The sequence below is a fragment of the Lactuca serriola genome, chromosome 6 (assembly GCF_051521515.1).
Source record: "Lactuca serriola cultivar US96UC23 chromosome 6, Lser_US96UC23_V15, whole genome shotgun sequence".
NCBI lineage: Eukaryota > Viridiplantae > Streptophyta > Magnoliopsida > Asterales > Asteraceae > Lactuca > Lactuca serriola.
The window spans coordinates 144,650,493-144,660,922 of NC_136413.1; positions in this window are offsets into that span (position 1 = coordinate 144,650,493).

Here is a 10,430-nt window from a genome sequence, read left to right on the forward strand (position 1 = left end):
ATAAAACTAAATATTATATATGGTTTAATATTATTTATAGTTGTTATTTTTAACTAATTTTCTAAAATTTATGTGCTTAATGTTTTAATTTCTATTATTATAATTATTTAAAACATCAAACATTATTTTTTTGATTTTAAAGGTAACAATATAATCATTTATATAGAGTTATTTTTAACTATTGTTATTATAAGTTATTTTAAGCTACTTATTTGAAAAATTTTAACGATTATATAAATATATTTAGGAAATATTTTAGTTAAACTAATATTACAATTTAGTTTTTGCATTTATAACTATAATTTGTCACTTTTAACTATTTACAAAATATTATTTGGTTATTTTAGTGGAACTGAAATTTATATTTAAGTTGACACTGTAATGTTATATTTAAATTAACAATTTAAGTATTTTGTCAAAACTGTTCAAAAATTGTAGCTTTAAACTGATAATGGTTTACATGCAACAACATTTTAAATCTAATAAATTAAGTATAATATGTTAAAATTTAAAGACATAACTTTATAAATAGAAGTAAAGATATTATTTTAAAATTGAAATTTAGTCTATTTATGATTACACTTTAGGTTTGATATTTATTTAACTTTATTAACCAACTTACAATCATTATTAGAAAGACACTACAATTTATCACTTTTAACTATTTATAAAATAATCTTTGAGTTGTTTAAGTTAAATAAAATTTATATTTAAGTTGAGCCTATAATGTTATATTTTAATTTATAATTTAAGTATTTTATACAAATTGTTCAAAAATTATACCTTTAAAATGATAATGGTTTACATCCAACAATATATTAAAACTAATAAATTAAGTATAATATGTTAAAAGTTAAAAAGCATAATTTTATAAGTAGAATTAAAGATATTATTTTAATATTGAAATTTACTTTATATATGAATACACTTTACATTTGATATTTATTTAACCTAATTACCAAATTTTAATTATTATTATAAAGAAAATGAAAAGTTATGGGAGTTTCAAATGAATGTAGTGAAAAGGAAAAAAGAATGGGGGTTTCAAATGTATGAGATTCAAAAAAAATGATAGCTTTATTGTATGATATTCACGTTTAACAAACATTTTATATTTTTTTTTATAAAAAATGTTAATAAATTAGTTTACAAAAATAATAATTATACAACCTTATATAGTTGAAAAATGTATTCGAACATAACGTCAAATAAATAAATAAATAAATAATATTCGAATAAAACGTCAAAATAAAAAACATTAATAAATTTACTTGAATAAAATGTCAAAAAGATTAGAAAAAATAATTTGAGCAAAACGTTAAAAAATGTTAGCATGTATATATATATATATATATATATATATATATATATATATATATATATATATTAAACAGTAAATTTAAACAAATCTAAATCCTTAAATATATATTTAAAATAAATAAAAAAAATAATAAATAATAGAGAAAATTACGTAAATGGTCCATGTGGTAGAAACATATTACATAAAGCGTTCTTATGCACGAAGGACAAATATGTCATTTCAAATAGGACTTAACTGGAAAGTTAACGCCGTTAGTCAAAAGTACCGTCTTTGCAAGATTTTGAAACCACAGGGACCATCTGTGTAAAGAATTCGTCATAAGGACCATAATTGGTCGATTTTGTCAACCGTGAGGACCATTTATGTAATTGTCTTAAGAAAATAACTAATAATTCCACGAACATATATTTGTGGACTCGTGTGTATGCTATGTCTGAAATAAAGGGCACTCCGCTAAACTTTCCCCGTTATACAGTGGCGGACCTTAGTGGGGCATTTGGGGTCCCGGGCCACTGCTCAATTTCCGGCACACGGTGTAAATTTTTTTTTTTTAGTTTTTTTTCTATTAGGTGCACCTGCTTAAAGGACGATGGACACCCCTACTAAAACAGTTTGCGTCCGCCACTGCCGTTATAGTTTATTATTTTTTGGAGAATATTTATAATAGATTCAAGGTCCCTACAAAAAAACAAATAAACAAAAAAAACAAACATTTCCTTCATGAATATTAATGTTATTTTCGGTGTAACATTCAACCATGCATACAACAACCCACATAATCTACATTCGTAATTGCTTGTGCGGTTATCTGTTTCTATCTATTTAAGGATTTGAAGATTATGTCTTAGGTTTTTGTCTGATTATTGAAATATACTTGTGAGGGTCCTTCAAATTGTTGGTCAACCATTGTGATCTTTATTTAATTGTGTTTTCATACAACAAATATGTCATTCCCAAGTTGATATCTATTGTTGGTGCTTCGTCACCCATGTTGTCAATATTGTGTGTTAAAGATGAATGTCAATGTAGAAGGAAACAAACATATAGCTTATAATGATCGCCATATGAAAACAATGAAAGTCCTCAAAATGTGTTGTTGTATACGAACATAAGCGAACGACTTAACAAATGACCTACAATATGAAGGAGGCCAATAAATGCATTGCAATAATCATATAAATGCTTAAAGATATAATTTATTTAATCCTTAAATACATGAAAATATATAATCTTGCAACTTTGTCGCAATAAAAATTTATGTTTGCATGATTCAACAAAACGTTGGGAATGTGCAAAATATTATATCCATGTATACTTAACAACTAGTATTTGGTGGTGACAGTTGAAACAAACTTAAACAAACTTCGCGATGTAACACCCATAAAATTTGCGCCAATTTAAAACATTTTAATCCATTCAAAAACCATTAAGTTATTACAACTAGTTTTCAAAAAGTTTAAACATCAGAGTATCCCCAGAACCAAATCACAAAATTATGAAATATGAGAAGCGGTACGATCATGCCTTCGCCTTGCCACGATCTCCTGATGTACCTGAAACAATACACTGAAACTGTAAGCCCGAAAGCTTAGTGAGTTACCCCCAAAATACTCATACACATACAATTATACACATACAATAACAAAACGACATACTATGGGTCAAGTCAACCATCAGGTTGGAATGCCCCTGGCCCTCAACCATCGGGTTGGAATGCCAACATACTACGAGTCCAATCATCCTACCTGATGGAATACTCCCGGCCCACAACCATCAGGTTGGAATGCCCACGTCCCTATACCTACAATAACTACTATGGGTCCAATCATCCTTCTGGATGGAATACCCCAGGCCCTCAACCATCAGGTTGGAATGCGAAAATACTATGAGTCCACTCATCCTACCGGGATGGAATACTCCTGGCCCACAACCGTCGGGTTGGAATGCCCACACTCTTACATCTATTCTAACTACTATGGGTCCAATCATCCATCAAGATGGAATACCCCAGGCCCTCAACCATCGGGTTGGAATGCCCACCTACTATGAGGCCAATCATCCTACCAGGATGGAATACTCCTGGCCCACAACCATCGGGTTGGATTGCCCACATACTATCAATCAGACATGTGCACCAATATCAGATAACCATATAAAAGTCTAAACCGACATACTAGGGTCCTATCATCCTCGGGATGGAATACCCCACAACTAGCAAACAATCATGTGCCCATATAATAGGTAATCTCCTACCAGCATACAGACAGTCAGACCTAACTATAGGTCATGAAGCATAACCGCTTCCACTCTACCAAATACTGATCTAACCAATCATACCAGCATAACAACCATCCTTTTCTACTAGGATACAGAGCAATCAGATCACAGTGTAACTATCTCAAATACAAATCAAAGGGCCGGCCTTGGTGCCTTAGACCCTTGAGTATAGTGAGGATAACTCACCTTGCAGCTGCCGAACCGAACCACAAAAGCATAATCCCGCAGCACTGCTCTAGACTCCAACACCTATAGCCATAAATGATCCATTGACAAAAATATCCACATTACCATAATACCCTTGAAGGTCAAACGGGTCAAAGTCAAAGTCCTGGCCCAAAGTCAACCTTCCTGATTGACCCTACACGCCGAGTCAACCCATTGACTCGTCGAGCTCTTAGCTTCAAAAAACTCTCGTATCACGACTCGACTCGCTGAGTCACCCCATGACTCGTCAAGTCCATCAATCTCCGAGTCCTATCCTGTCCATCTCACTGAGTCACCACTCAACTCACTGATTTGAGTCTTAACCAGAAGAGGTTGGGGGTTCTGCGCTATGACTCGCCGATTCCACGACAATCTTCAACAGACTCGTCGAGTTGTTCATCCAACTCGTCGAGTCCATGCCCATCATCATATGACTCGCCGAGTCAACCCATGAGACTCGTTGAGTCTCTTCCGTCCTTCATCCATACAGTCACTTTTTGAGCCATGCAGAGGCTCCAAACTGTAGATCCATCCTCCTATGCATGACTTTCACGTAAAGTTGCCAACTTTACGTGAGTACAAGGTGCTATTGGCCCAAAACAAGCTAGGGCTAGGGTTTAAGGCAAGAATGCTTCACAACCAACCCAAGGGCTGATGCTTTATGATTTCCTGGACCAAGGCAAGTGTAGATCTGAAGTTGCAACCCCAGATCTAGACCCATAACCGGGAATGGATCTTAATCATACTAAAATGCCCCCAAAATCATCCATAAGTTGATCTAGAAAGGAAAGGATCAAGGTAACAATTTGTTACCTCAAAAAGGTGCCCAAGCTGAAGTAGATTCTGGATCTATATGAGTCCCTTGATGCTATACACTTGATCTACAAGCCTCCATTGCTAGAATCTCCTTCCAAAGCTTCCAAGCGCACTCCAAAGGCTCACACACGATTTTAGGGTTTTCTGACTCTCAAGGGGTGACAAGGAGGCTGAGGTGAGGACTTAAGGTCCTTTAAATAGGGTGCAAACCCTAAGATTAGGGTTTTCTCTTCCCAACACCAACTCATCGAGTCCAGCCGCCGACTCGGCGAGTTGGTCACTTAACTCGTGACCAGTTACCGCTCCGACTCGACGAGTAATCGCACCTACTCGTCGAGTAGCTTCCTCAAATTACACTTTAAGCCCCTGGACTCTTGCTTCTGAACTTGGGTGTTACACGCGAATAATGAAATGTTCATGTTCATGTGTAGCGATAATTATACATGTTGAAAAAGTGTATAAGCGTTATCACAATTCTTAATGGTATTTGTGATTATTTTGTTACAATACGAAAAAGATGATTGTATAATGATATAGTTTCATTTATATGGTTATTTTAGAGGATATCCTTAATATTTTAATGGTGTTTTGGTATTATATATATATATATATATATATATATATATATATATATATATATATATATATATATATATAAAAGATTAGGTGTAATTCACTTCACCAAAATCATTGAAAATATAATATAAACATATATGTGTCAATTTAGTAAAATTAAATAGTTAGAAATATATATTTCACAATTTTTTAAAAAATGTAGTATCCCGTATTTTCATACTTATTTTAAGTTAACCTAAAGTCTTTTAAGAGTAGGCCAAAAAATGTGAATATGTGCGATAAAAATATTTATTAAAAAAAAAGTGAAATATCTTAGCATCGGTTTTATCTAATCTCTTTACTTATATAAACTAATAACACGTAAATCTATTATTTTTTTTTTAATTTTCTTTCTTGATTATAAGTCTTGATAAATTTTAATTAAAAAAATAATTAATGTCTATTTTGTAATTCCCTTAGAAACTTATTGGACCCCCTACCCCTATGTTTTACGGGAAGTATGAGCAACGTGACAAACGTAATCGTCAGCTTGACTAGCTGAACCAATAAAATGTCTACAGTGGACCCACCATTCTTTGCGGCTGGTTTCTAATCCTTTCTATGCGAATGCAATTTCTGGAAGTTTGGGCCGATGAAAGTGTGATCCATTCGAAAAATACGTCACATACAATACAATATATAATAATATATACGATCGTTGGCTATGGCTATTTTTCGGTTTTTAACCCTCGTTTCGAGTATAAATCAATGTAGAGAGGTTCAATATAATATGTAATGGGCCAATTCGAATGATGTTATATATATATATATATATATATATATATATATATATATATATATATATATATATATATATATTGGATTTTGATCTAAATGACATTTTTTTTTGGATTGATGGTCATTTTAACCATGTTTCTATGTGGAAATGATCATCCGACTTAACTCTCGTTGCTTTGTTGTTGTTAACCCCCTCATGTGGCTCCCACATGAGGGTATTTCCATCTTTTCTCATTTGAGGGATCATTTTTGCAAGGAGAATGTCAACGACTTAGATATGTCAACTCCTCACATTTCTCCCTCTTTGTGGAGTTGAAGAACATAATTGATTGCTAAAGTTAATCGTTTTCAAGATTCTTGGTGCATAAGGCACATATTTCAAGATTATGTATGTCACTTGTTTACTTTGTTGTTAATACAAGGCAATGATGAGTCTAGAGCACAAAACAACATGGTTCACTATTTATGAATTGTCGTCTACCGGAGGTTGGAGCTACAGTGGGAGGTGGCAGAGGGGAGGTTGTCGGCAGTTTCATCCTATCAGGAAGCTGGTGATCGACGCTCAATAGATCATCAATTTTTGTCATCTACGTGCATTCATGAAGCTGCAAGAACGAACTGACTTGTTCTACTTAATCCCACATCGGCCGGGAAGGAAAGCTAAGCATTCCTTATAAGGGGTGTGGATACATTCCCAATGACAACGCATTTTAAAACCGTGAGGGCAGTAGATCCTGTAAGAACTCTACAGTTAAGTGTACCCGGATGAGAGCAATTCTTGGATGTTTGACCCTCTGGGAAGTTGTCGTAACGAGAGCCCAAAGCGGATAATATTGTGATATGCAGCAAAGGGGGATGTTATAAATGATATCAGAGTTGGGGCATGAGTTAATGTGTTCGACAAGGATGTTGAACCTTATAATGGGGGGTGAATGTGGGTTGGAACTGATCTCACATCGATTGGGAAGGAAAACTAAGCATTCCTTAAAAGGGGTGTGGATACCTTCTCTGTCACAATGTGTTTTAAAGCCGTGAGAGCAGCAGAAACCAACTCGTATAGTGAGTTTCCCAAACATGCATGCATAAAATTACATAATATCATGCACACATAAATATAAATTTTCCATGGACTCACTCCATGGTCTTCAATGGAATGCCATGGGCTACCTCCATGGTCTTATATCCCCAGGCCATGGGCTCCCCCCATGGTCTTGTCAAATGTCATGGGCTCTTCCCATGGTCTACACATAAATCCACATATAGATCAATAGCAAACAATTCCATATTCCAATATAAATCATCACATAACAATTAATGGGCCGACCTTTGTGCCTTCGACCCATGAGTGTAGTGAGAAGACTCACCTTGAATACTAAACGATAACTGATTAGGTCCCGGCTCCGAATATCAGCTCTACTCAACCCCTAAATAAAAACAGTTCCTTAAATACAACTCAAAATGGACTAAAACCTCTTATAAGTCAAACTTGGTCAAAGACTAAAGTCAAAAGGTCAAAGTCAACAATCCGAGTTGACCCAACTCGCCGAGTTGTCCTTCAACTCGTCGAGTTTCTCCATTAACCACACATATCGGGAAAATTCTCATCAACTCGTCGAGTTAGCCAGAAATCCAACAACTTAATGCATTAAGTTGTTTCCCTCAAATCTAGGAACTCCAAATCTCAGATCTCCTCCGAAATGATGTCTAGAAGGGTAAAGTTTCCAACTTTACCCTTAGGAACCATCCAAAGTGAGTCAAACCCAAACCCTAGACTCATTATAGTGAGGCTTTACCCATTATGCCCTTAAACTCTCAAAACATAGTCCCAAAATACAGATCTGTCATCCAAAGGCGCTAGAAAATCACGTAAAGTTTCCAACTTTACATCCATGCATGCTAAAAAGAAACCCTAGGGCTCAAGATGGGCTAAAAAAGGAACTTATTACATTAATGGGACCTGGAACTTAGTAAAGCTTGCAACTTTAAGTCAAAAGGGGCCAAGGGACTTAAAGCCTTTAAATAGGGTGCAACAACCTAAAATTTAGGGTTTCCTTCCCAGACGCCAACTCGCCAAGTTGAAGCACCTCAACTCATGGAGTTGGTTCATTAATTCTTACGGCCAAAGCCCTCTCAACACACCGAGTTAGAGCTTCCAACTCGAAAAGTCTCAAAGGAAAATAAAAACAATTTGAATAATAAGCTCATACCTAAACTATTGTCCTCCAGCTCCCAGGTCCATTCGGAGCCTCTTCGGTGCTACCATTGCACCTTCACCAGCTTCACCTCTTTGTTATGAAGAGCCTTAGTTTTCTTATCCAGAAATGCAATGGGCTTCTCAACATAATTCAGGCTCTCATCCACCTGAATGTCATCCAATGAAATAACTACAGATTCATCTGATACACACTTCCGGAGCTGAGACACATGGAAGGTGTTACGGATCTGACTCAGCTCATCTGGAAGATCTAGTCGATAAGCGACCCTGCTGAATCAGACAGAAATTCTAAACAGTCTAATGTATCATGGCCCCAGCTTACCCCTCTTCCGAAACCGAATGACACCCTTCCAGGGTCACACCTTTAGCAAAACAAAATCTCCCACCTGAAACTCAAGATCCGAACGACGCCGGTCAGCATAACTTTTCTGACGGATCAGCGCAGCTCGCAGTCTACCACGCACCTGCTGAATCAAATCAGCAGTCTTAAGCACTACTTTGGTGCTTACCATAACTCGATGTCCAACCTCACCACAACAAACTGGAGTCTATACCTCCAACCATACAACATCTCAAACGGGGGTCGGTCAACACTAGCATGATAACTATTGTTATATGAGAACTCTGCTAGTGGAAGGTAAGTATCCCAACTCCCTCCAAAGTCTAATACACATGACCGAAGCATATCCTCGAGCATCTGAATCGTATGCACACTCTAACCATCGGCCTGGGATGGAAAGCGGTGCTGAAATGCAATTGAGTACCCAAATCCTCATGGAACTTCCTTCAGAATCTGGAGGTGAAACGTACATCACGGTCTGAGACCACAGATGTCGGCACTTCATGCCTGACTACCACCTCCCACACATAGATATTGTTGGATAAGGTGTCGAAGTCCATAACTATTTCTGGTTAGTACTTGACCCGACCCGGCATGGTCCATTTGGGTTGCATGGCACCATGCAATTGGATAGACTAAATGAGAGGAATAACACTTGGAGATTATTAATATATTATAAGTTCTAATATATTAATAATATTATTTGATTAGTTTGATCAAAGAATTAATTTGGAATTAATTAAGTGATCAAAAGATAACTAATTAAATATATGGGTTGATTATGTAAATCATTCATATCTTGTATAGTGGGCTAAGAGGCTCCATGGATTATCAAGTTGGGTTCTACCCATAGGATGCTCCATGGATGCTCCATGGGAGTTACAAACCCATGGTCCATGGAAATGAAGAGTCATGACACATTAGGGTTTACATGGTGTAACCCTAGATGTGTCAACACTATATAAGGATCCCATTCTCCACCAAAATCGGCTACACATAAGAAACTAGAGGGCTAGGCCGATTTCAAGAAGTGTGTATTCTCTCAAAAGTCTTTCCAAGGGCATTTGGTGTTGTGTGAAGCATTTGAGGCATCACACTTGGGGTGCTAGGCTCACAAGGTTTCAAGGAACATAAGCAACAACAAGGTAAGTTATTCTATCTTTCATTCAAGTTAGAAATTGTTCCCCATGTATGCTAGATAGGAATCTAACCTTGGAATTCAACTTTGCATGATAATTAGACAAACATAGATCCAAGGTTATTAGGGTTGCATGTACACTTAGGAAGTGTTAGAATGCTCAAAACTCATCAGTGGTATTAGAGCCTAGGCTTGTTTGTTTGTTATTTGTGCTTAAAAGTTGAAAAAAGTCGAAAAACTTGTTGTCTGCCTGATGAACTCGCCGAGTCCATGGGGAGACTCGCCGAGTTCACTTGTATCTTCAACCTACTCGCCAAGTAGGTTCATGCACTCGGCGAGTAGGAGCCACAGAGTGCAGATTTTCGACTTTAGTTGCTGGAAATGGACTAGAAACATTACCCTAAACTGTTTTGGTACTTGAAAACTTGTTTTGGATGGTGTAATGTCTTTGCTAATCCATTTACAACAACTAGTTATCAAAATTACAAAGTTTTAAGTGTAGTTTTGATTCATGAAAGTCTTCATGTTCATGTTCTTGATCTTATGATGTTTAGATGATCATAGGAATTATTTGTAACCTATGTGGTAGTTTAATTCTTGATCATAATGTGTTTTAATGGAGTCCATAACTTGTCCTCAAGTTATGGAAAACCAAAAGTCACTTGAGTTAAAACCATTAAAAGAACACAAGAGTTAGAAAAATGAAGAGTCTTCATTTTTATTACTCTAATAAACTCATAAGTTACAAGAAAAAGTTTACAAA